Consider the following 27,934-nt stretch of genomic DNA (forward strand, 5'->3'; position numbering starts at 1 on the left):
TATCACTCGCGATGCCACAAATTTTTTGACCGGGAGCACAAGCGAAATCTAATTACAACTTCACAAAAGTCGAGAAAAAACGGAGCAAATATTGACGGCTGAAAATTTTCCATGTATCTCTTCGAGCACAGCACACTACGATCTCAATTCAACCATTTTGATTCTTGTAAACAAAAATACAAAATGGCGAATTTCATATTTTTAACAAATCATAGCTCAAAACGTTATTGCCAACTTAGTATTATTTATTAAGAAGCTTATATAAACCTGAGCAGGAATCGATAACTAACTGATAAAATATGAATATCTTAATGTGGTATGATACCTTATTTTGGTATGCTTGTGGTATAAGGTTTTTATTATTATTATTATATGATATTATTCAGCTATCGAAATATTTCGTAAAATATCAAATAAATATTAAAATAACAAAATGTGATCTTTCAGTTTTTAGACAATAACACCTCAAAGAGTTATTGTATTGGTATTAGAAGACCTTTCAAATAGCAAGTTATGGTATTCTGGCATTAAAAAGCGTCTGTTATCCGTCAGCTTTTATAATAACTAAATTAATAATAAGTTTGGTATTTGTAGATACCCCAGCAGGAACGAATATCTCGATACCTTAAATTGGTATGGATGAGTCTGACATAAGAGGTAAAATACCAAAAAATAATACCAAAAAATAATATCATAAAATGTTCCCACAATACCATTCCAATACCAAATTATGATAATGCAACACCAAAACAATACCACCAGGTATCCTTTTGGTAAACAAATATCAATTTTTGGTATTCACAAAGTATTTTACATGTAATTTTTGGTATTATTCTTTGGTATTTTACTTCTTATGTCATAAGAATTAGGTATTCATTAGTTATTTTCTCCTGCTCGGGTAATACCTCAATATTTTTGGTATTTTACCTCTTATGTCAGCCTCGTCAATACCATATATAGGTTGCCAGTTATTCTATTTTCATACTTGAATTTGGAATCCATTAGGTATTTTCTTCTGCTCGGGAATGCTAGCTTCTGAGAAATGATCAAGTTGGACACTTTAAATTTAACAAAAGTCATAGAGCAACAACTTCTGGTAAAATTTTTGAATTTATTATTCAAACATTTTTTTAACGAAATTATGCACAGAAAACGATTTGTCCAGAAAAAATCGCCATCCCACTGTGCCCTACCCCTGACTACGGCTCTTCCCGAACCATCCACTCAGCAATTGCCGGTCCACATAATGAGCCTAATGACTTCAGTTGGCTGAATTCGCGGTCACTTATCGAGCGACACTTGGTGGTCATCAAATCCCTCCGTGGCCATTCCCGTCATCAGCCCTGCAAATTTAACGAATCGTCCCATCTGTGCGGGGGCTGCTGCTCTTTATTGCTGACCATAATTTGAACTCCAAACCCCAACGCTTTCCATTAGGAGCAGCAAAGAAAAGAGAAGTTAAAGTGACTTTAAATTGTCCATTTCCTATCGCATCCGACGCCTACTGTTGAGGGGTCGATTTTTCCCGGGGACAGACAGTATCCATCTCAGCTCCCAACCGAGCCCATCATCACCACGACCACCGGGGGGGACATCAGCGATGGCCCACAAAATTTCCTAAGAAAAGGTTTCCATTCTTCCTGTGCTTGCGTGCTCTTCGACCCCACATTTTTTTCCCAGTCCAGACCGACCGTTGATGGCGGCAGTGCGCGGTAGAGATAAAGTGAAGAAAATCGCTTTCCATGTCACGCCCTGAAATTTGAATTCTCTCAGGCTCGAGAGCCAGTCCGATGTGACGTCTGCGATGTCTGAATGTCTGGCTGGCTGGGCTGTGTTGCTTGAATCCCGACTAAGCCTGATCTGAGTCTTTTGCATGCATTTGTGCGGAAAGGGATATTACCTACTGCTACTACTCGTGGTTGTTGGTGGAGGTGGTGGTTCTATTTGGGTCGCAAAACGACGACATTGATATTGAGATTTGCGGAAATTTTATTGACTGATTTTTGCTTCTCGCTGATACCTTCTTCCAAGAGCGAGCCGCATAAGAGTGAGAGTGATAGAGGAATGGAACGTGACTGCTGAAATCCGGAGGATAACGAAGGACCGGAGTTACTTGGAAGATTTATCTGATGATGACGGGCGGTGGTGGGTGGCTGGTTGGTTGGTTGGTTGGTCCGGATTTGGGGTGCTTTTCCTGCTTCCGCCCGTCAGTGCGTACGTGCGGGCGCGTGTGCTTCGGGTTCTCGGAGCAGGGGGCACAAAAATGCCGGAAACATGCCGCTTTGAATCAATATCTAGGTTCATAGGAATATAAATAAATTCGATTTATGGTCTCGGTTGGAATAAATTTTCAATGACTGAAAGAGCGCGTCGCCGTCGTCGAAATGAAGCCATCATACGGGGGAAGGAGGGAGGAAGTCAATCTTTTTGCAGTATTTTTGCTTTGCTTTGTTACGGCGTACGGCGCTCTGGAGGAGTGCAAATTAAATTTTGTGTTGATAAATTTGACTGTCATGACACGACATGTGGGAATCGATGTGCGATGTCGTGCTGCCCGGGAGGGGTGAGGGTGGAGAGATCAAATGACGGGCATATGACTGTTGAATGTATTGCAAGTGCTTTGGCGGGGGTTGGTTCGGTTTGAATTGGACTTGATTGCAGTGTGACGTTGTCGTCAGGTTCCATAGGGATCAATAGCTGAATGTGGGTCATGAAATTTGAGGATTATGTGGTAAATTGACGTTCGATTCCTGGGAAATCGATGGTAATTGTAGCTGTCGGTTGCAGATCAAAGTGCTATTGTGGTTTTAAATTATGAGTTTTTCGATCCAACGTGAGATTCAATGATTGGATATTAAATTATGGGGTGAAGATGTATAAGTATATATGATAAAATTTTAAATGAGGGAACGTAGCGAACTGCGGGTTTGCTGCAACTGAGGCCTGTAGGTCTGTCTTAATTTCAATTTTATGCAATGATTTAAGTTGAACACGGGAAAATGGGCACCTTTTCGTTCCATTTTCCGTTTAATTAAATTTATGTTACGAGTTGTCCTGGAAGAAGATACGATATAACGAAGCCCTGCAATGTGCATGTTGTAATGTATGCTATTAATGACACATGAACGCATAGTTGAATGCCATAATGATACTATTTAACATTAAATTTATGATTATACTCTTTTTTATAAATTAATTTATTTGGAAGGCTCAATAACGTTAGCTTTATCGAAAAGATATTTCCTATAGATGATATCCTGTTTTGCATACGAAATTTTAGCTTATGTACATGGCTTGGCCATAGACAGTTTGCCACACGTTTATTTGGCCGGAAATTTTTTGGAGCATATGAAGCATAAAGTCAATGAAATCTTTAAATAAATCAAAACGATACGATACGATATTTCATAAAATCAATGACATAAATACATGTTTAGCTCATATATTCAAAAGAAAGATTAATTTTCATTGTAATTTCAGAATACTAGTTCATCAAATACTTACCAATTATCGACCTAGTTTTGGGCTTATTCGGCTTAAAAACATTGAATTGAATGATATTGGAAATTTTGTTTATATTCATGTTCATGTTCATATTTGTATTCATAATAAGGCCACTAATTTTACTAAAATCCACTCGCAGAAAAACATAAGTTTGCATAAGAGATTTTTTACTAAAATTGCTACAACTTCATATAGACTCTGCCAATCATGTTCGAAACTATACTGATGAATCAAGAAACAGTAGATGAACTACAAGTCAAGATTTCACAAAATGAGGAGTGAAATGAGCACCCATAATTTTAATAAAACTATGCAACCTTAAACTTAATATGAAATTCAAAACACTTTTGGATTTAGTAAACAATCTTTTGTTCATGATTCGCAGGAAATGAAATCATTATATTTTAATAACATCACCAATGAAGCTTCCACGAGCGTTTTTAAATGTGTTTATCTTTTATTTTTGCGCTGGAACATTCTTTCATCATCAGCTCTCAGCTTTAACACCCATTGATTTTTTTTGCTACTCTAATTGCAGGGCTGTTATAACAGGCGCGGATTTAGCGAATTTCGCGAGTTTCACGATTTTAGCGGATTTGTCGCGGATTTGAAATTTCAGTCGCGAAAATCGCGGAAAAATTAAATGATGTCGCGAAAATCGCGAAGGGACTGATGTGCAGTCACAAAAATTGTGGAATTCATTGCAACCTTTCCGTCCCGGATTATTTTGCTGTCATCAATTTTGTCGTTCATTTGGCTCTCAATTTTTTACCAAACACCCTGCAAATAATCGAGAAATGATCTCAATTCCATAAGTCACACCGGATTTACACGGAAATTCCCTGAGGTCTGTCAAATGTGAGACATTTTCCTGTTTTTTTACAAAATGAATATAGCATTTTTCGTTGTCAAATCATAAACGAATCGTATATATGCGAGTAATTGCCATGTATACCGGATATTCTAGGTTCTCCAAATTGTCCTGGAGTTCAGTTGATTTGTTCTACTGTATCAACCAAGACTGCAATAATGTCTGTAGTATCGAATATGTCCAAACAGATTCAAAGTGTCTATGTTGATCGTACCCTACCTATTGCTACGTATACAAGATGTTATAGGTTCCGAAATCATTCTGGAGATCAGATTATTTTTCTACTAGATCAAGACTAGCCCCAAAGCATCCGGCGGTGGTGTCTTGCTAGCAGTTCGTTCTACTTTTAACTCTCGGTTACTTCATCCACCTAATAGCACAGGTGTCGAACAGGTGTGGGTGGCTGTTACCCTACCGTTGAAAGTGGTCTTCATTTGCGTGTTGTATTTACCCCCGGATTGACTTGGCGATTCTGAGTTGATCGATCAACACATTGATTCACTTTTTTGGGTTGTATCCAAGATGAATGCGACTGACGAAATCCTTGTTGTTGGTGATTTCAATCTTGCTTCCTCGCTGGCTCATACATTACATCTCTAGTAGCATATCTCCTAGATTGCTACAATACTGCTGATCTTCTGCAACGGAACGGGATCTCTAATGAAAATCATAGACTGCTTGATCTATGTTTCCTCGAACTATGAACTCGCCTCTAATTGATCGATTCAAGAGGCACCCGAACCACTAGTTAAACGTTGTAGACACCATTCACCTCTGCAGTTATCATTACATTTATATCAGGCTTGCACTTTTCGGGTTACCGTGGACAGCGTACACACCAAAAAATTATGAATTTTAATGGTGATGTAAATATCCATGCATCCAACCTTTTTCGAAAACATGCGCTGGGATGATGAACTCCGAGATCGTGACGCGAATGCTGCCTCTTCTATTTTCTCGTGTATGCAACTCCACCCATATCTAGTAACCCTCCATGGACCAACCACCGACTCAAGCGACTGAAGTCATCCAAACGAGTTGCCTTGAAGAAATTTTGTAAACTTCGAACGGATGCAGCGAAGAGGAAGTACAACCTGGTTAACAAACAGTATAAGCGGCTCAACAAACGGCTTTATCAAGCCCATCAGCGCCATCTACAAACTAAACTCAAAGCAAATCCCATGGGAACGATCAACGGAAGGTATCGGGCTTACCTTCTACCATTGACAATACGGATCGAGAAGAATCAGATACGGAGGGAATCGCTGACCTGTTCATGTCACAATTCAGCAGTGTCTTCGTCAAAGAAAATTTACCTAACGAGCACATCGTAGTCGCCGTAAGTGATGTTCCCGTACTTTCTGCTGTTGGACCGCATCCGCCTATCTCGACTTATGATGTTCGTAGAGCAGGCCTTCGTTTGAAAAATTCTTTCCGCGGTTTTTAAGAACTGTATTGAAGTGCTGACCGCACCTTTATCATCCATCTTCAACCTTTCTTTGAGTTCTGGGATCTTTCCCGACTGCTAGAAGGATTCTTTTGTTTTCCCTGTCTTCAAAAAAGGCAATAAGCAGTCGGTGTTCAACTACCGTGGTATCGCTACTTTATGTGTAGTCTCAAAACTTTTTAAACTATTGGTGCTAGATTATTTAAATCACACATACTCTAGTTACATCGCGACTGAACAACACGGATTTATGCCGAAGAGGTCGACCGCTACGAATCTCATTCAATACACATCATCAATCATACGCGAGATGGAAGAGGTCATCAAGTGGATGCTATCTACACCGATCTTTCTGCTGCTTTTGATGAAATCAATCACGAGATTGCAGTGGCCAAACTAGATCGACTTGGCATTCACGGTTCTCTTCTTGATTGGCAACTGGACGTTTTTGCTGTTTGGTGTGACAAGACCAGGATGGTATTAAATGCTTCTAAATGTGCCATTATAACGTTGGAAAAATCACCTATCTGTTATGCTTACAGCCTGCAGGAGCAAATATTAAGCCGTGAATCTACTATTAAAGACTTAGGCGTCCTACTTGATTCACAACTCACCTTCAAGGACCATGTGGCTTATGTTTCCGCTAAGGCGTCTTCTAAACTTGGATTCATTTTTCGTTTCGCCAAATACTTTAGGGACATTTTCTGTTAAAAAACGCTCTATTGTTCGCTAGTCCGCTCCACATTAGAGTACTGTTCCGTATTATGGGTTCCTTTTTACAGCAACGAGGTGAATCGTATTGAGGCCATTCAGCGAAGATTTGTACGATTCGCCCTTCGTTGGCTACCCTGGAGTGATTCTTTTAATCTCCCTTGTTATGAAAGTCGCTGTAATTTGATGTCTCTACAATTACTTAGTGTTCGCCGAGGCGTCTCTAAGACTACCTCCATCGCTGTTCTTCTACGATCGGACATTAATTGCGGTTCACTTCTGCAGCAGTTGAATGTCAATATCCGACGCGTAAGTTTACGTTCATATTATTTCTTCAACATGGCTTCTCTCACAAACTACGGCGCTAATGAGCCATTAACTAGCATGTGCAAGATTTTCAACAAATGTTATAACTGCTTTGATTTCAATATCTCCCATGTTAGGCTTAAGAATCTGTTTTATAATGTACTTGTAACTTCCTGACGGTTTCTGTTTTCTGTATTTAAATGAAGTTAATTATGTTTCAGTAATATCTTTTTATATATTTAGTACTTAGTTCAAGCAAATGTATCTGTAGGATTCCATGTTATCTATTGGTATTGAAATGAGGAGGTTTTGCGCCCACTAGTATGGGCTTTTCCCTCCAAATAGAAAAAGAAAAAAATGAAGACTAATTCAATATATGTAGCATCTGTAGTATCGAAATATGTCCAAACAAATTTGCAGTGTCTATGTGGATCATGCCAACCTATTTTCGTGTATGCCAAATGTTCTAGGATTCTCATATCAATATTTCGATACTACAGATATTATCCCAGGCTTTGTTGATCTAGTAAAACAAATCATCAGGAGGATTTGGAGAACCTTGATCATCAGGTATACGTGGACATAATTAAACATTATCCATATAGACACTATGAATCTGTTTGGACATATTTTGATACTACAGACTTTATCCCAGTCATGGTTGATCTAGTAGAATAAATCATCTGAACTCCTGAACGATTTGGATAACTTAAAACATCTGGTATAAATGGTAATAGTTCATGCTTGATCCACATAGACACTGTGAATCTGTCTGGAAATATTTCGATACTAAAGACATTGTCCCAATCTCGGTTGATCTAGTAGATCAAATTATCTGAACTCCAGGACGATTTGAAGAACCTACAACAGCTGGATTACTCGGAAATAGATCATGCATGATCCACATAGACACTCTGAATCTGATTAGACATTTATCGATACTACAGACATTATTGCAGTCTTGGTTGATCTAGTAGAACAAATCATATGATGTCCTGGACGATTTGGAAAACCTATAATTTCCGGTATAGGGGGAGGAGGGCCATAGTGAACAGGTGGGGCATAGTGAGCATCCCGTAGTTTGGCCCTGGATCTCTAGCTGCATGAAACAAGTCAACTGGCAGTAGGTTCAATATCATTATGATATTGATCCTACCACCAACCAATTTGTTCCGAACGGCCGGAAGTCCAAGCTGGTGCACGGGATGCTCACTATGCCCCACCTGTTAACTATGCCCTTCTTACCCCTACATAGTAATAAATCGTGTATGATCCACAAAGTCACATATATACGATTCGGTTATGACTTTACCACGAAAAGGTTCCTTTAAAAAAAAAATATGAAAATGTCTCACCATTGGTCAGACCCCAAGGAATATCCGTGTAAATACAAAACTAGAGCCAAATTTACTACAACATTTAGCACAGTAAAATACGTCAGAGACGCAAATAATTCAAATGAAAATGCATTATTTTTTTTTTTAAATAATGTTTCATCAAACCTAGGCCGGTATTATTAATTAGAATCTAATTAATTAATTAATTTATCTTTATTAGGGAGGCTTTCAGCCTGGGGCTGGTTCGCCTCCAACTAATTAGAATCTAGTAATGTAAGGGTGTTTTTTTATGTTCACTAATTACTCAGAATGTATACTATACATACATAACTGAAGATGATACCACCGACAAACCGACATGACACTTAATTCTGACTTATGCCTGAAAATCGTAAACGGCCGATTTAAATGTGCAGTGATCCGAACTGTGAAAACCATAGGATTTTTTTTATCTAGATAAAAATAATTTGTCCAAAATAGATCAGAAACGAACCAATTCATAACTTTTGTATGCGGATTCATGGCTTAGCTAAATATTTCCCGCGAACACGGAGCCAGATGTCAGTAGTGTGCTTTGGTCAGAAATTTTAATGTTTTTGCTATGGTCATTCATGTCGGTTTGTAGGTGATGATACATTGTTATTTTTTAATATTGTTTTTTTTTAAGTTACACACGATACTCTTTTAGCTCAGTCGGTAAAGGCACAGCTACAAATCAAGTCCATGCTGGAGACAACTGAGTTCGATTCCCTCTATTATTTTTTGGTTTGGAAAATGTCTCTACTTTCTTGGGCATAGAAAGCTCTCAATTAAAATGTGAAGGTACTTCAAAGAACACTAAGTTGAGAGTAGACAAAAATCTAATATGCTATAAGCAATAAGCTCAAGATGCCATGTAGTAGTGCACAAATGGTATTTTTAGGCAGTTTTTTTTTGTCACGGATTAGTATTTGAAGTCGCGGATTTCTTTTGAGAAATCGCGGATTTCGCGGATCAAATTTAGAAAATCTTGTAACAGCCCTGTAATTGGTAAAAAAACACATTTTGACTTTTTTTAGTTGATTGGCGGGGCAAAATGAGCAACTCCACTGCGTCATCTAGCCTCAAATGTCTTTCTTCTGGCTTGTCAATTACGTTGTTTACCTACGCTACTGATGCTGTGAACATACAAATGAAAATCTGGAAGGAAATATATGTTGGGGCCCAATCTTTCATAGGCCAACATTAGAGCCATCGCCCCGAAAAAATAATAATATTTGGATTTAAATTATGAACTTTTTTATCCACGCAATGTATATAAAAAAATAATTAACAACAACTTAGCAGCTAACTTAGCCGAATCAAAAAGCAATTTCGACAACGAATGCGCAATCAAGTAAGGTTGGTTGGTTGTCTTTATTAAGAAGATTTTCAGCCAGACGCTGGTTCATCTTCGAAATCAAGTAAGGATATTTCTACTGTCCACCCAAATAGTTATTGCAGCTATACCAACACTTTTCAAAAAAAAAGTCTGATTCCCTTCCGTAAGGTCAGAAATAACAAAAACAAACCGACTGCATATAGCAGATATCGCGAGTTCCCAACACTTCTCTGATAGGAACATAGGGTTGTCTTCCTTGGGCCTCAAGGGTATTCAAAAGTCGCTCTCTGGTGGCGTTTTTATCCGTACATTGCCAAACTGCGTGATTGATGTCATCGTAATCGTTTCCACACCGACAGATGTTGCTGTCCACGAGGTTTATTCTATTGAGATGAGCATCTCGCGAGTAGTGGTTGGAATGCATATCTGTTAAAAATTACCAATTTTAACCAGGGTGACCAATGAACTGCAAAAATTCAAGAAACTTTAAAACACCAGTAAAAATACTAGGAAATGCTTTCAATTTCAATTACAAATCGAGAAAAATATACCTCCTTCCCCCGAAAACAAATTGTAAACCTTGGAAACTTCTCAAGGGTATTTTTCTGTGCTAGATTTTCAGAAGCCTTTTAAGGATTATTAAGAACTTTAAAAAATCCAAACGAAATTTTAAAGTATTTCTAGGAATGACACCAAGATATTGCAGAGAAGAGTACCAAAGTACACATAGCGAAAATCTCATGTAACATTAAGTGCTCTGAGGGCCGATTTTTTCATCTCCGCTTAAATCTTAAGCCAGGTTTACCCATATAGTTAAACTTGGATTAACACATTGGAGCATCGCTTTTGATTATTGTTTAAATTATTAGAGACGCAAAATTCAGCTGGGAATTTTTTTAGAAATAATTCCAATATAATTGAGACTGTATTTTAACGAGAGTTCTGAGATGAATTATATGGTGATTGGATCCTCAGGTCCAATTGTAATAGAAATTCAAAGTTAGTTTTGAAATTTTGTTGAAGATACGAGAAGAAATCCAATTAGTGGTGCGATAATATCTTGAGGCATAATATCTCTGCTCACGCCTTCCTTCCGGAAAGTAAAGCCGTTGGTCCCCGGTCCATGAGTTGATGGGTCGATAGGTAGAGTCCAGATGTGAGAGCTGCCTTCCTGGCGTCAGTAGCATTGGTACTCAGTACGGAAAACAAGATCGACAGAAAACACATCAAGAAAAAAAATTCTGTGATGGATTTTTGTTTTGAGGAAATACCATGGAAATTTTGAACAGAATACGAATTGAATTTGCTATAAAATTTTGGGGAGAAGTCCAAAATTATTACAGGCAAAAATGTATTACATTTCTGAGGTTAATTGCATGGAATTTCTAAAGAGAATTCAAATAAATTGAAATGAATTTATGGAACCTTCAGGGAGTTCCTGCAAGAATAATAAAAAATCGAAAATAATATACTTTAACTAATCATGTGATATTACTTCATGCTTGAAGTCGATGATTTACATAGTTGGAAATGCTTAACGTCAAATATCAGACTTAAAGTGGAGATTTTATACGATAGATGAGGAGATTAAATTATACAGTTAGTAGTTCCGTTATAGTACAGGAGTGTGAAAATTGTATATAGAAAGTAGAAAGCGAGCGCAGGACAATTTTGAGGAAGGTACAAAACGGGTACAGCAATCGGGTAGATGCTTACGTCAGATGACAACTTTAGTGTGAGACAATTGATAGAACTGTTTCTGCACATCGGAGGTATGTGAGCAAATCAGCGATCATCCCTTTTGCCAGTGGTAGTGGGGGGAAATCCCTCACTATCCCGCATTACTTAATGAGTTTGGAAAAGGAGATGCTCTACTCGAGTCTACAATTCTACCACCTGGCAAAATAATACATTTCCAAGAATTGTGTTGATTGTTCTGCCAAGAATTTCAATAGGCAAGTACAAAAGAAGGGGAATGATTCTAAAAAAGTTCTTGCGATTATTCTGAAGAAACTCTGTGGAAAGTTCTTAACGAATTATCAAAGTTATCTACATAAATATATCAAAATTTTAAAGATTTCGAACGCAGAATCAAATTTAAGATTTTAAAAATAATGCTATCGTTGTAATGATCTATTTAACCCTTTTTAGCACCGTAATGTGGGTAGATCACCTTTTAGTGGTATGTTAAGGATGTAAAATCTACCATCGATTCCTTAAGTCCTGAATACTTCAAATTAGGGGTACAGGATTTTTCAGTAATCAAAGGAACACATCTTAGTCTTTGTTACATTTTATGCCTTGTTGATAGTGGCAAGACTCGGGTTTGTCCACCGAGGATGATATTGAAACAAGGAAAACATGAGTTAGTTAGTATTCTTCTATGTGATTCCTAATCTTCTATTCGTTGTTCTCTAGTATGAAGTAGTTAAGACTAGGGTTCTGATGCATGGTCAATATCAGTGTCATTGCTTTATTTTGTTGCTAAGGAATCCAATTTTGAAAAACAAAGTGACGTGCCTTTGGAGGGTGCTCTCACTCTTCGAAGAGCACAAAGAGCGAGACCTTTCAATTAGACTTGAATCCTTACGATGAAGGCAAGAATGACAACTGTATTAAAACCAAATACTTCATCATTTTTCAATAGTTATGGAGTAATACGACATGCACTAAACTAAAGACACGAGATATAAATACTACAAAACATCAAATTAATGGTCGCAGCAGTTTTATGTCCTCAACAGAGGAGAAAAAAAAAACTATTCAAGGCTAGTGGCTTCATTGTTTATAAATTGATTTAAATGTTATGATTCTCTTCATCGATTACCTCTTTACATTGCCATAGCTAAGCGAAACAATTTTCTGGAATTTGTACTATGTAGTGCTGTAACAGGTTGTATTGACTATCAAATGCAACAGCAACACACCGATAAATGTTTATCCAAGCGAGATATTAACAAATGCAACAACAACACACCGATAAATGTTTATCCAAGCGAGATATTAACAAAAGAGAAAATCGACGAAGAGAATCGATCATCGCGTTTACTCTCTTATGCACAGTCTTGTAAGCGGTCACGGTAGTCGACACATTTTCTGTGATAATTGACTGCTTTTGCCTCCGACACTTGCAAACCAAGCTATCATAGTACAGTACCAAACTAAAATGTCGTATGACAGGCTCTGTCGTACGACACTGTCGCCGAAGACCGTCACGAATGTATGTATTTTAGTTTTTCTCATAATAAGAGCTGCTGATGGTATGCTTGTGTGAATTCTGAAAATAGCCAGCAATGATGTCCTAGTAATAATATTTCTGATCAGAAATGGTTTGATTTACACCAAATTCAGGAATTACAACGAAATCACATATGTCAAATGATAGCTATTTTGATAATTTTCTTTTAGCTCGAATGTTATTCTACCGCTCGTGTTGTGTGAGAGAGACGACGGTAGAGCATGAGTGTTCGAATACAAACAGACTGTCGCGCACGACAACGAAGCGAGTGTAGTAAAAAACGTCAACTGTTTCAACCCCTGCTTATGCATGCTCACTGTCGAAATTTTCCAACTCGAAACATTCCTAGACCAGACCGGAAATCGAACACAGCCGCCTCCAGCATGGTCTAGCTTTATAGCTGTGCCTTTACCGACTGAGCTAAGAAACACAGCAACAAATTAATTTTGATATCACATCAAAGTTGATGCACTTCAATCGTGTCAAAATATGGTGTAATATTACTTCCCAAAAAGGACAAAATTATCATTAATACAGTGCATGAACTGACATTACGCTGCTTTTACTGCATTTGTTTATTTTTGTAGCCATAACAATTACGTGAGATTTTCGACACGATTGAAGTGCATCCTCTTGAATGTAATATTAAAATTTATTTATTGCTGTGAAGGACCCAAAGGTGACAAGCAATGAGGTATTACAAAAATGTGACGAAAGGGACGAAGTGGGATTATTTTTTTCAGAATTTCGCATGACGTACTTAATGGATGCTCCCTATATGTACAAGCTTAGGGAATCGAAGCTTTGATCAGAATAGTACACCCGTTTCCGTAAGGAATGCTCCATATGTCACTATCAAGAATCCTATCATCAAATGGTTTGAAAGCAAGTGATTTGTTGATCCAATTCAATCATTATCTTCATCTTGCAAACCAACCAATTCAAAAGCAGCAATAATCTTCAACCGTATCAACCTTCCGTGTTTATGAATCCTCGTGAGACTTAGCAATAACCATAATTTACGATTGCCCCGGCGATTGTTAATTATCGTAATTGTAGCTAGCCAACATCCCATTCGCATCTCCGGGAGACCTATCCCATCCTCTGCAGCGCCGTATGTTCAATTTCAGGAAGAAAAAAGACCCGAAAGCGAACTACAGAAGTTATTCCTCCATCACTGCCACCGAAGCCAGACGAGGAAGCATCATAAAGCAGAGGATTAGCAGATAAAAATGTGCTATCTTGACCGGTTCCGAGTGTTCCGAGGAAAAATTACGACTGCTCCCGCCGAATTTCCTGAAAATGAGGGAAAAACTACAGAAAAATAAATTATTAATGACTGATTATTCTCACGACGGATGTGATAAAGCAAGCCAGCTCGCAGTGTTTGCCATATCCATATCTGCCCTCTTCTCCGAACGTATGGGCAGGACGGCAGTCCTAGAATCGAATTTATGGGACCTTGAGTGTGAGGGTGCAAATCCAATCGTTCCGCTGCTGCAGTGGCAAAGCAGAAATGGAAAGGAAAATTGATGAACTTTAATTACGATGATTGCTTTTCGAAGGGATCACTTGGAAAGTGGGCGCGTAGCTTCGGTTTGACTGGCAACTGGCAGCAGATTTAGGGGAAGGGACGTGCCCGTTTTGACGGCAGTGGCGGTCCCTTCTGGCAATGCGGCAATGATGCCGATGTCTTCTTAAGTCACGTCGGCTTACGTGGGCTACAATTAGGAGAAGAAGTAGGCAATTAGACTGTACGGGATCGTAGACGGGACGAGGATTTCCTGCTTGGTGGGCGAATGGATGGAGGGATTGATGTGTTTTGCTATTTTCGTTTTCGAGGTAAAATTACGATGGGGATCCAAAGAGGAGATTACCAGCCTTTTTTTTTTGGCGAGGTAAAAACTTTCTCTAAAGACGAATGTTAATCTAGACCAGCTTTTGTGCAATTGAGGGAGATTATTCAACAGAAGCACCGAACTCAGTCCGGTTGGCCAAACACAATCCATCTCAAAGATTTGGTTGTCCGAAGGCAATTAATGAAAACAAAAGTAAACGTAAAATAGCTATCATTATCCAAATTTCACTGGAAGTAATTCAATGGAAATCACCAGTGGGTGCCAGGAAAGTTTGAGTAAGCAAAATAAGTTTCATTGCTTGCATATTACTTTCTCGGATGTTTCAATAATTAATTGTACAGCAACTTATGAACTGACGCAATCAGCATCCATTATTCATTCATCAAGAGAACTCGTTTTAAACACTCAGTGCAAACCAACTGTTAAAATTAGTTCTACCTGCGTTCAACATTCAGGCATCATAGAATGAAATAGGATGCATTCCATCTGTTGAAGGACCAAAAATCTCCGCCTCACAGAAAAAAAAAAATAAAATCCCAAACCCTCATCCCGAAAGTATTCCTATCGGCCAGAAAAAATCTAAATCACCAAAGTTAATAGTCTGTAATGAGATTGCAATATCTGAACAACTCCCAATGATTTTTGTTTTTCAACCCAAGAAAAAAGGATATCCATAAAACAAAGCGGATTTACGATCGAAAATAACAGGTGTTCACACGTTAAGCCAAAAATTGAGGAACCAACATTACGGACGGATCGAAACTCTCTGAGAAAGTAATTATTTTTCCATCCAATCCAGGACTACCTGCGCAGTCCAGTCGGGCAAAGGAAGGACCTTTAAGGGAAAACCTCGACGACCCATGGTCAATTTTCATTCCTTCCCTTTGTGCCTTGATCCTTATCGCAGCGGAAGGGAACACGAGACCTTGTCCTGGTAAGAAGCTCGTGTGTAATGAAGATACCTTTAAACATGCACTGAGCTGAGTTCGGAGAGCTGCTGTCGGTCGCTCAGCAGGATAACATCTGACTTATCGCACCTTTTTCTGAACTTTCGGCGTACGTACGACACCGAGCTGTGTGAAAGTGGAACCATCGCAGAGAAAAAGGACAAATTGGTAAGAGGAGCCTCGGGAATGGGATATCGGGTAGAGATTGTTGCGGATAACGATCGATTGAGTGAAAAATTTGTTTCGGGATGGTCGATCGTGTAATAACTCATAATGGGATCAGGCTCATGAACAATGGTTATTTTCTCGGAAGGGTTCTAGAATTGTTATTTTTTTTACTAACCGGTTTAGGGTAGATTGATTCAAGGACGACAGATCTACGTTCTGGTCTGGGGTGAAATTAATTGACAATTTCAGTTATCAAAGTCTTTGTAAACTTTCTAATTTTGTTCAAGTTTAATCATACATTAATTGCACAATGGTCCAAAAGCCGTATCTACGAAGACAAAAATGTTTTCGCTTAAACCGAAAGTTTTAGTTGTATGCTATCTTCGGGAAAATTTTTGGCAATTTTTTGGAAAACTTTATCATGTAAGCCACATAAGGGAGTTGCAAATATCAACTTTTTGTTATTTGAGAATGCGCAGTACGGAAAACAAGATCGACGGAAAACAAATCAAGGGAAATAAAAAAGTTTAGTTTAGAATTGGAATTTTGACAGGTAAAACAAAATAGGTGTCACCAATAGGTGACTATGAACGTTAAAGGGTTAAGGTACACACTTAGGGCCCTTCTGATCTGATACCATGAAAGTAAGTAGTTCGATTTTGAAATCAATCTCCGTTTCAGCAAGACTTTTAGTAAAGTGACAGCGCCAGAATGGTTCAAAATATAAAATCTGTCTAATTACACACTTAGAAATGACTAATTTTACACGGAATCCATTTTTGACATAAAACATGAGATGTAAACAAATATGCCATGGAGGCTTGCTTCCACTCATTTGCTATAAAAAATGATTTCCGGAATTTTGGAATCATTAGATGCTATAATGATACATTGTACTTGTTAGATACAAGAAGAGGTTGAAAGACAAGTTTTTGACACAAAAAACCTGTCGAATTCGCTTTCAGGTTGCCAAAATTAGCGATTTTACGACTCGCGGGCGCTCACTCTGAGTGAACGCTCACGAATCATAAAATTGCTGATTTTGGCACTCTGAAAACGAAATTGACAGGTTTCATGCGTCAAACATACTTTACAACCCCTTCTTGTAACTTACAAGCACATAATATCATAATAACAACTAATTTATTTATTTATTCATTTATTTATTAATTTATTAATTTATTTATTTATTTATTTATTTATTTATTTATTTATTTATTTATTTATTTATTTATTTATTTAGTTATTTATTTATTTATTTATTTATGACTTAACATCCACAGGCTTCATTGGTCCTAATATGAACTAAACATGAAAAGTACTAAAACTAAACATCAATAAGTCAATAGCAAGGGGTAGGTCACTCAGCACATTGTGCCGAAATTAGATTCGGCGCACCTTGGGCACATTCATCGGCACACTTTCGGCATACCTTTCGGCACCTTCGGCACAATCTCGTAGGCATTAGGTTGTTCTAAATAAAATGGGAGCACTGCTGGATAACTGTCATCGAAGTTATTCACAACATTACGTGCTGTTTGAACGTGCTGTTTAATGTATTGAACATCCTCTAATTGAATATACCAGAGGAACTCAGACCAGCAGTTCACTTATAGATCTAAACACGAAATGTAGGTTCTAGAGTGGGCTCAACATAAAGAGGCAGTTATTCAGACCCCATTAGCACCCTTATTTCAAACAATGATGCAACCTACGGGAAGTACAACTTGATCTGAAGTGATATTTGGTATAAAAATTGCTCAAATTGGTAGTTATTATAATTTTTAGTATAAATATTAATGATATTAACTGTCAAGCGGAACGCTTCAAAGTAGAAAAAATAACAGTGTAACTTTAACGCATACACTCAATGACGTTTCACCGTTGTTATTTATGTTTACTGCAGCTTTCTGTTTGTCATCATGTTTGCCTCGATTTTCGTTTTCGATAGCTCTGATGGATTTTGACTTCGGCTTTTCATGATAAAAACGGTACTGGACGTTCCCCCAGTAGAAAATCTCTCCAAGTTGCAGGCTCATGGCGAACCGAGCGTAATACGACCAGGGAACCATCACTATGGGACTCCGTTAACAGGGGCGGCGTAGTCAGTCGATTCCCGTTCCATCGGAAGACTGCACATTGGTTCGCAGACGATGAAGAATTCGTGGAAATTAATTACTATTTCCTGAGAACGGAAGTGCAGCCGATTATGTACACTGATATCAGCTACCAAAGAATGCCGAATTTATAAGAACAAGGAGCGTATTTCAGTGGCGGTGGCCAGCAAGATCATCAAGAAATGACTTGCCTCTCGTGGGAAATCCCTTTTTTGATTAAACGAATGTCAAATGTACACTTAAAACCAAAAATAGTCAAAAACAAAAAACAAAACAACTGTCAGACTAAGTATAAGATTCGCAAATATTACACATATTAAAATATTTAATATCTCCACCATCGTTATTGATGCTGATACTTGGAGTTGTCCTATCCCTAGGATGCAACTCACACAAAACAAACTACAGAAGTCTATTCATCATCCTTTATAGTCGGTTTCCAACAATGTACTCCATCGGCCGGAAAGGCCGTTGATAGACCGTTGTTTTTCACAACACGATAGGCTAGGTTTCTGGTCTGCCTTTGAGGGAATTATAAAATCCTAAAACACAGGACTTTTATCATCCTATGAACATAAATCACCAACACCCGCCACTTCCCGCGTCATCCTCAATCCGATTTATCCTTGCGATTCAAACCAAAACATTCAAGGTGTCAGAAATACCGGGTTGCTGGGATGGGTATTTACAAAAAATCGCAGCTTGCTCTATGACCGGCACAATCGGTACACCTGCGGCACACTTGCGGCATACTGACAAAAAAGATGACCCAAGATTGATGTGCCGAGTGACCTACCCCTTGGGCAATAGTCATTTCGTAAAAAAGGAACATTGCACAAACTTAACTGATCTAGAAAAAAACGAACTAAACCTCCGGTGAACATGATATAATTAGTTCGCTGTATGGGCAGGTGCAGAATTGAATTATTCCTTAGGGCTCTGGGTTGAACATTGATGTCAATTTTCTTAAGGAAACAGGGCGATCGGTGCGTCCTTGCAAAATATCTGCAATTAGCAATGCCCTTGCTGTAAAGTCTGGAATGCGCAAAAATTGGTCATCTTCAAATTGGTGTATTTCTGTTAAAAATGCATTAAAAAAAACATTAAATGCTGCATTAGGAAGTTGAATGTATATACAATGGTTGCTATGATGAGTTTTCACCGTTTGCTCTACAGTTTTCAAAATGACGTCCAAGCAAGAGGAGCAGCGTGTCAAAATTTTGCTCGCGCAGCAAGAGAATCCGACGTTCTCACACGCCAAGTTGGCAAAATTGCTGGATCGACCGTGACAAACGTTTTAAAAGTGTTCGGGGAGCGTCTGTTGACTGCCAGGAAGCCTGGAAGCGGCGGCAATCGTAATCCGGACGTGGCAGCGACGACGAAGAAGGTGGCGGTGAAATATAAGCGGAATCCTAACCTCTCCATCCGGGACGTCGCTGGCAAGCTCAATGTCACCCACACTACTAAGTAGCGGGCCAAGAAACGAGCCGGGTTGTCGACGTTTAGGAAGGTGAAGGTGGCGAACCGAGATTACACCACTGTGCAAAATTTAATGGAAGGGGTTAAGTGGAAGGCACGGCAGTTCATATTTGGCAAACCAAAAGATTAATCGAACATTTGTTCCTTTAAATATATGAATTGAACTACCAAAAGAAAAATAATAAGATTTTTGTGATATGAATTTTGACTGATAGAAACGATTTTTTGTCTACCAATTTTTGCGCGTTCCAGTCTTTATCTCTTCGGACCGACAGGGGCTCCAGATGGATCAGTTGCAATCGACTTTCGTAGCTAGGTAATCGAAAGGGATCCGCCCACGGCAGTTTACGTACCGCATATCTCAGGAACCGTCGCTGAACAGACTCAACTCTTTCGACACCGTTGTTGTAGTGAGGAGTTCAGACAACCGAGCAGTATTCTAATATGGAGCGAGACAAGGAGCAGTACAACGATTTAAGGCAGTAGATATCCGTGAAGTCTTTGGCAATCCTGAAGATAAACCGTATAATTCTGGAAGCTTTGTCGACGGCGAGAAGTGCTGCTTGAAAGAGAGTTGTGTATCCAGAATCATACCTAGGTTCGACTGACGCACTCAATTTCAGTGCATAACAAAACATTCCTGAACTTAATAGTTTCTTTCTTGCGCGAAAAAGAGATAATCGAGCATTTGGACGGGTTAACGTCCATATGATTCATAATACACCAATCACCAAAAGCATTCAACTGACGTTGAAGGAAGCAACAGTCTTCAATTGAGTGAATTCGAAGGAAGAGTTAGGCCGACAACATAGTAGAAGCGATTCGAAGCGATTCGATTCGTTGGCAATAAGCGGAGCGCTTGCGTGAAAGCACCCTCTATGAGCGTTCTATGGGAATCGCCCAAACCAGCCATAGTGAAAGCGATGCGAAGAGGTGTAAAGCGTTCAGCAAAGCGACAGAGCTGTTCGTGTTGTGTTTTGACGCCTTCGAACGCAAGTGGACTGATTCTAGTGAGGAATAACAAATTTGAACAAATATTTTGCACTGCGCGCGCGACTGTAATGTTTTCAAAAACGCTTTCACTATGTCATAGGTTGCTTCGCTTGCCGCTGCATTTCGCTTTGCCAATTGCTATCGCATCGAATCGCTTCGAATCGCTTCTACTATGTTGTCGGCCTTAGAGATGAACTAGCCAACGGCTAAAAATCTTTCTAATAAAGTTATTAAAAAAAAATCGAAGGAAGAGTTTAAGGTTATCTGCGTAAGTTAATCGTGGTCCCTCAATTACTAGATTCACGTTCACTAGAATCAGCGGTCCCAGATGACTACCCTGGGGAATGCCGGACGTGGCAGTGAACATACGGGACTTGTGATTACCAATGACAACAGTACGATAGCGATCGGTGTTATTGATATGCGGTGATTCAATTTATCGGAGGCGGCTTATAAGTCAATATAAATGACATCCGTCTGAGCACGATCCGACATACTGTTAGAGATGTAGGAAGTAAGGCACAGCAAGTTAGTGGCAGTGGAGCAGTGTTGGAAAAATATCTAACAATCAAATCTCACCAATGCCCAAGATCACGCTTGATTTTCGTAGACAAAAATCAACAAACAAACAACTGCGGTTGATTTTACAAGCTGTGATATCGCAGCCCGGAATATCAAGCTAACAAAACTCACCAGCTGCAAATGTCAACAAACTGTGGTGAGATTGAGTTTCATTATTTTTGCTTTACACCCGAACGCAACCGAAACTTCCATAATGGCTAGCAGCAGTCACTTCGTGTCTGCCATCGGTATAGACTAAAAAGAGATAGCAAACTATACTTTCTCTTTCTAAAAAACGGAATCATTTTTGTGTCGAGTCAACTCTCAGCTTGATTTTCGCACGTTGTGAATAGCCTCACAATATCAGGAGCTTGTAAAATCAATGATATTTTGCTCCAATATCACGCGTGATATTGAGAGCGAAAAAATATCATTTGATTGATGATTTTGCCAACACTGCAGTGGAGTGACCATCCATGACACCATGCTGGTTGATACTAATATACGGCTTACAGTGAGCGAGTAACGGTTCCATAACAACGAGGTCGAACAATTTAGCAACAGCTCTAAGCGAAGTGATGCCACGGTAAATAGTTGCCAACGTCCTGTTGGTTGTCTGTGTTGTGCGCTAGCTTCCAACAGGATGGGAAAACGCTGACGTCCACGGACCGTTGCAAAACGTGCATCAGTGGAGACAAGAAACTGTCCAAGTGCATTTTGAGGAACGCCGATGGACTTCCGTCAGGACCCTGATTGTACGACGACTTGAGTTTCGAGGAAGCCCTGGAAAACATCTCGGGATTGATTTCAATTCTGCTCATGGTTTGGCCAGAGAGTGGTACGTAACTGGCAGCCAGTCGGCCATGGTCGTCACTCAGTCTCTCGTCCGTGAAGACACTAGAAAATTTTTCAGAGAGCTCTTGCGTAGATGAGGCCTCGTTACCATTATGTATCATAGACGATAGCAGACCAGCTTCATGACGTTGTTCGTTGACAAACTTTCAAAGCTGCTTGGGACGTGACTGAAGCTTTCTCTGCAATCCACGTCGATACTGAAGATAGAACCGTTTCGCAATTCGCTTGTATTCGTGATTGATCTTGACATAGTGACGTTGAAAGGATAATGTGCGGTGCTTGGTGAATTTTCTAAGAGTGGCTCTCTTTCTGGATTTAAGTCGATTAAATTCTCTCGTATGCCATGGTGGATGGGTCGTATGATGATGAATCTTTTTCGGAACGTGTCTGTCTATGACATATGCCAAAACATTGAAAATAGTTTGAGCGGCGGACACAATGTCAACGGTGTCCAATAAGTCGTCCCATTCTAAACTGGAGAGTAACTCGGCGATACTACCAACAATCAATACAAAACTAATGATTTTAAATTGGCTCACTACTTGACTAGCCTATTGGTCCCAAGCAAACGATTAACGTACCCCATTCTAGTCGAAATTCTAGTACCACACAATGTTTGTTTTGATTCACTATGATAGTTTGACAGATAAAATGAGGGGTTAGTGGATTTTCCTATGTTTCGAGGGGTGAATCGATTAGCTTGGGACCGAAGAGAGTACCAGAGCTGAGCCAAAAAGTCGGGACCTTCTAGTCTTAGAGTTGCCTCTATGATACTACCATGGTTGGCGTTGCGAAAATCGTGGCAGGTGAAATATTAAAATCATGCATTAGCTTAGTACTTAACGTCACCAGTAATCAGTTAAAAACATGATTGATTTGAGAAAGAGTGGCTGAGCTGTAATTGTCAAGAAGGAGAGAAGCGTTGGAATGGATGACAGAGTGATCCATATCAGGATAGAGGAAGCCGTTGTGAATTTTTTTTCCATGAAATCCCCGGGAGATTGAAGTCACCAAACACAATAACTTCATCGGTTGCTTTACCGGTATCCAGAACAGAGAAAACCGATCGGCAATGGGTTTCGATGAGGTCACGCTCACGTATACGGTCGGGAGGAAAGTACATCGCACAGAGAAACAATGTACGATCACTCAGTTTGATCCGCAACGGAAAACTTCGTAATCGTCACCGAACACCTGACGAGAGAGCGTGCGTGAATCCAACCATGTCTCCGTGAGAACAATGATGCCGTAGCAAAGATCCGAGGTAGCCACGCGAAAATCGTCGACATCACAGTTGATACCACCGATGTTCTGGTAGTAGATGGATATCTCATGCTGGCAGTTTGCAGGATGGATGCATGGACATGATGTGGCTAGTGCGGAGGCCGCAGAACCGGAAACACAGCTAGAAGTTGAAGCGGTATCAGGCAAAGCAGAGGCTGAATCGTCAATATACTTGCCAGTAATAGCTGGTTGGAAGACCCCCGACCTACATCTACACTCAGGGCCGAGACAACTATGCTGAGCGCTGGCTGGAGTAACACTGAAGCAGATAAATCGGGGGCTTCCACAGTACTATCCACGATGCGTCTCGGTGGTGATGGCGGTGGTCCAGAAGTAGTAGAGGTAGTGTTTCGTAAGAGCGGTATATTGGGCAAACAATTTCGGAAAACCCCGTTTCTCAACTCAACCGTAGGACCGAGATGTCTGCTGGTCTCTGGCGGGAATGGTTCGAATGCGGAGAGTGGAAAAGGCGAGCGACAAGAGTGCGTCCCGGTATCCGGCTAGTAGAGGAGACTCCGGCAAACCAACTGGCAGATGTAGTTTCTTTGGCACTGAAATTCGGATCAACATCAGGCTCCGAAAGCTCACAATAACAGTAGTGATATAGCAAGCTGGGAGACCCTCAGCCCACATCTAGACTCAGGGCCAGGACGACTTGAACGAACGCAGGCAGCAATAGGCGCGACTGAGCTAGAGGAGCTGGGGACTCTCAAAATGCTTTCTACGGTGCGTCCTGGTGCAGCATGATTCTTGGCGATCGTGGAAATATCTACGGTGTGTTCCGGATGGACCATTCGAGGATAGCGAAGACGCATCGTTTAGTAGTCCTGATAGTATGTTAGGCCAAGATATCGTCGTCACTCCATGGGCGCAGGATTGTTTAATTTGGTGATTTTCAGTTTTCGTGAATCTTCAAATTCACGAAACCGGATGCTCTCCGGCCAAGAATCGCAATGATTTTATAATTCCGAAATATATATTTTTTATAGCAAGTGAGTGGAAGCAACCCTGATGTCATGTAATATTAAGTGCTCTGAGACTGTAAAGTTCGTTACTCGATGAAAAGTACGTTTGATTGAGCTATATTTCGCATCTGTTATCACTCAACTTTATGTCAACCCTCAGAGCACCTTTTTTTTCTTGGATTAGTTTTCCGTCGATCTTCTTTTCCGTACTAAGTACCAATGCTACAAACGCCAGGGAGGCAGCTCCCACACTTGGACCCTACCTAACGATCTATCAGCTCATAGACAGAGGACCAACGGCTTTACTTCCCTTCCGAAGGAAGACGTACGTGATCAGATATTTTGTGCCTCAGAAAATCCCGGTGGTGCCGACTGGGATTGAACCCATGCCTTTTAGGGTGAGAGGCAATCACGCTTACCACTACCGCTGTCCTCAGAGCACCTAAATTTACATGAAATTTTCTAAGAGTGTATCTAATTTGAAAACGTGTTTGCGAATGATAGTGGTTGAAATTTTTAAATCAATTCTAATAAATACATTTGGACTACCAAATATGGTGTAGTGTTGGTATACATGACAGTCACTTGAAACGTCCACATCCAAAACAATAGGCGTGGCTCCATTGTTAGGCCCAACGTCGCATTTTTCCGACATCGATTCGCTGCCCCAATCTCTGCAGCACAGCACTAACCAAGTGACCTGCTAAAATGCAAGAAAAGGCACACATTTCTCCTGGGAACCATTTATTTTTAGTTCCCAGCTCCAAGCACATTTCAAAGAATTCAGCTTCCATTTCTGGGCGATTTGTTCGGGGTCTGGCTGCTGGCTGGCCGGTCGGTCGGACAGTCGATTGGCTTCCATTCTGACCTGCATGATGAGGTAAATTCTCCGTACCTTTTGGCAATAATAGCCTTCGGCTTATGTGACCAAGTTTGTTTCCCTTCCTGCTGCTATTTCTCCTCGACTCAATCCGATCCGAATTGGGGGGAGGTCAGTACCTGCTTCTGCTCTACACATTGACCAACGAACGGACTGCGGAGAGAACCAATCGATTTCGAGGCTTTTGCCTGAGCCTTCGTTGTGGTCTTGTGGCAAAATGTGGCACACGTATGAGTTAACTCCAAGAGGCGGTTTTTCCCCATTTTCCGAGTCACATATTTCACTGATTTCGTTCGTGGATACGTGAAGCTTAATAGGAGAATCGAACTGGACTTTGCCGAGAAATAACGTTTTCATTGTTGCAGGCTTCATTTTTCCTACGTTCATCGTTTTCCCACAGTCACATACCTAGCACAAAAGTGGCAAATCGAAAAAGGGATTTTTTTTCTTCTAAAGCATTCACCGGTTCTCCTCTATTGCGCCGTGGTACCAATAATAGCCGGCAGAAAATCAGGGTGATTCCGTACCTTTTCATCCGTTCAATAAATCCCGTTCTCAATTTTCGGTCGGGGTCCTTTGCTCAGGGATTCGTTTTTTTTTTGTGATTGCGTCCTCTTCTCTATTGAATGCAGCTCTACTAATTCTGAATACCCTCGACATAAATCGGACACGGAGCGCAGTCAATGGCAAGAACGTGGAGAATGAGCATATCCTGCTTTAAGGATTGCGCTGCAGGGTCCAGGGAATTAAAAGCGAATAAAAAACGAGACGCAGAACGAAAAAAGTTTGCTTCCTTCTTTGCTCGGTTTGCGGCAGGGATTCGTTGTACGAGTCTCTTTCTCTTTGTGTCGGAATAAGGTAATTATATGGCCCTTGCGTATTTCGGTGAGTGAGATTTTGAGCGAGCATTTTTAGAGAAAAAATACGTGACTTGCTCGTAGAGCTTCTGTAGTTAAAACATTTTTGCTTTGCCCTTGAAGGTCTATAAAAAATATGGAGTTGTACTAAGCTATAAATGTTTATTGGTACATTAAGCCCTTTCTCTAACCCTTAAGTGGCACCGAACTGTCTTGATATCGCGCCTTTAAACCCAAAACAAATCGAGAAGAACGTTAACACTTGATGTGCCCTTGAACTCATTCTACCCCCGGAAAGGCCTTCACCGTCCTGCGGATCCAGTTTATAGCCATTTCGATACCCAAACAACCAGAAACAACACCAAACACAACAGGTGTATTTTACTGCATCAAGTATTCATGAAGCGTTTCGAAGGTAATAAAAGGCAATTTGCATAAAAATTACCACCGAGTGTCCTAAATTCCTTGTGCCCGGTCCTGGAGGGAGCACAACGATTGCAGTACTTCCCTCCGTTTTTATGGTTGTCGAACATGACTTGGCACGATTGGCGATGGACTTGGATTGCTGTACCGAGAAAAACACCTTTTTCTGTTAAGCTGATTCCCTTGATTCCGGACAGGACGCGTTGCTTGTCCATGTAGCTCCTCCCAAGGGACTGGCGAAGATGTTTGTTGTAGGAGGATGCTTACCGGGGTACGAGAGTTGCAGAACAAGACCTAACACGGAAACCGTGGAGGGAGAAGTTGTAAAAGTGAAAAGAATAAACAGTTCTACTGTGACGGTCTACCTTCGAGCCGTGTTTTGTTTGTACAAAAGTTTTTTTTTCGTTGATGTTTTGTTGCTTGTATTTCTCAAAACTCGACCATACCTTACACGGTTGGAATGGAACCGGTCTGTGACGTAGATAATTGTTAGTGTTTTTTTGCGCAAATACTGCACACATTGAGGAATAGCACTTCACCCCTACTATAGACTTCGCTGGTTGCTGGTTGAAAACAAATCCCATTTGATTTATCGTGAACAGCGTTGCCAGGTCATTTTCTGAAAATTCTGGACCAGTGAAAAATCTGGATAAATCTGGAATGCTCCAAAAATCCAGGTTTTAACATAATGCTACTGAAATCAAAGTGATGTGCAATCTTCCGTAAAAATCGGTCAGTATGATCATCTGGAATTTATTCAAAGTCTACCAGAATGTTTATGAAATCTATGTATAAAAAATAAATAAAGCCAACTTGTTAGAATTTCTAAAATCATTCAAAAGTTAAGAAAAGTATTGACACGTTAGCGTTGTTATGATATTCTTCGTAGATTGGATACTAGCGACACTCACGTCTCTTCTGAAATTCTCATTTAGACTACTTACAGGAATAATGCTGGGGATTAAACATTGGTCCAATCTCCAGAGTAAAAGAAGCATGACTGTCGCTATTCCCGGCCACGCCCATCTTTACCATAACTAGGGATAGGGAAGGAACTGTTGATGTAGTACTTAATTAACGAGAGGCCACCGACTTAGCGACACCCTCATAAGTGCTACGGAGTTGGAGGGTTGGGTAGGGTATTCGGTTAGGATTCACCTCAAGTTGGCGATGCAACCAAAAGTATGTATTGTTTATTTGTTGTTTATTTAATCTCTCGATAGCCGGCTATCGAAAGAACATATTCATTTTGTTTAGTGATCATGAATTTTAAGAGTCATGACGGAGAGCTTGGGATTAAGCGTTGACACATTGTTCCCAAAAAGTTTAAATATCCATTACGCAGCATTTCAAAATTGATTTAAATTTTTGGTTAAATACTTTAGAAAATATTTTTAGGATTCTGGGGCAGTAAAGAGTCCAGCTACTTTGATGGGAGGATTTTTTTAAAACTAATAGTCGATTTAGTCCCTAATAATTTGATACAGTACCAGAAAATGTCTTAAATTTTTTATTAGTTTTAAATAATTGTAATATTACTCTGCTATTGATCAGACCTTCAATTTCATTCTTGACATCATACAACTCACAACACTCGGTAGACCAGTAGGAAATTTTATTTTAAACTAAAATTCTTCTGGCTGAAGTGAGATTCAAAGCCTAACATCGTGGTACTCACACACAGTTTACCTGAACTTCGGGTAACTCCACATGACCATTACAAATAATTTTATGCCAAAGAATAATATTATTATACAACAAAAATGAAAGTC

At 39.9% G+C, this 27,934-nt stretch overlaps 1 protein-coding gene across 1 annotated transcript in view; it reads left to right on the top strand.

The window, feature by feature from the left end:
* The window catches only part of LOC135697692 (insulin-like growth factor-binding protein complex acid labile subunit), a 114,398-nt gene that overhangs the window by 18,010 nt on the left and 68,454 nt on the right, over positions 1–27,934 (top strand). The window lies entirely within an intron of this gene.

This window comes from Ochlerotatus camptorhynchus, unplaced genomic scaffold (assembly GCF_037179485.1).
Source record: "Ochlerotatus camptorhynchus isolate MF236.1 unplaced genomic scaffold, CSIRO-AGI_Acam_v1.1 ptg000077l, whole genome shotgun sequence".
NCBI classification, from domain to species: domain Eukaryota; kingdom Metazoa; phylum Arthropoda; class Insecta; order Diptera; family Culicidae; genus Ochlerotatus; species Ochlerotatus camptorhynchus.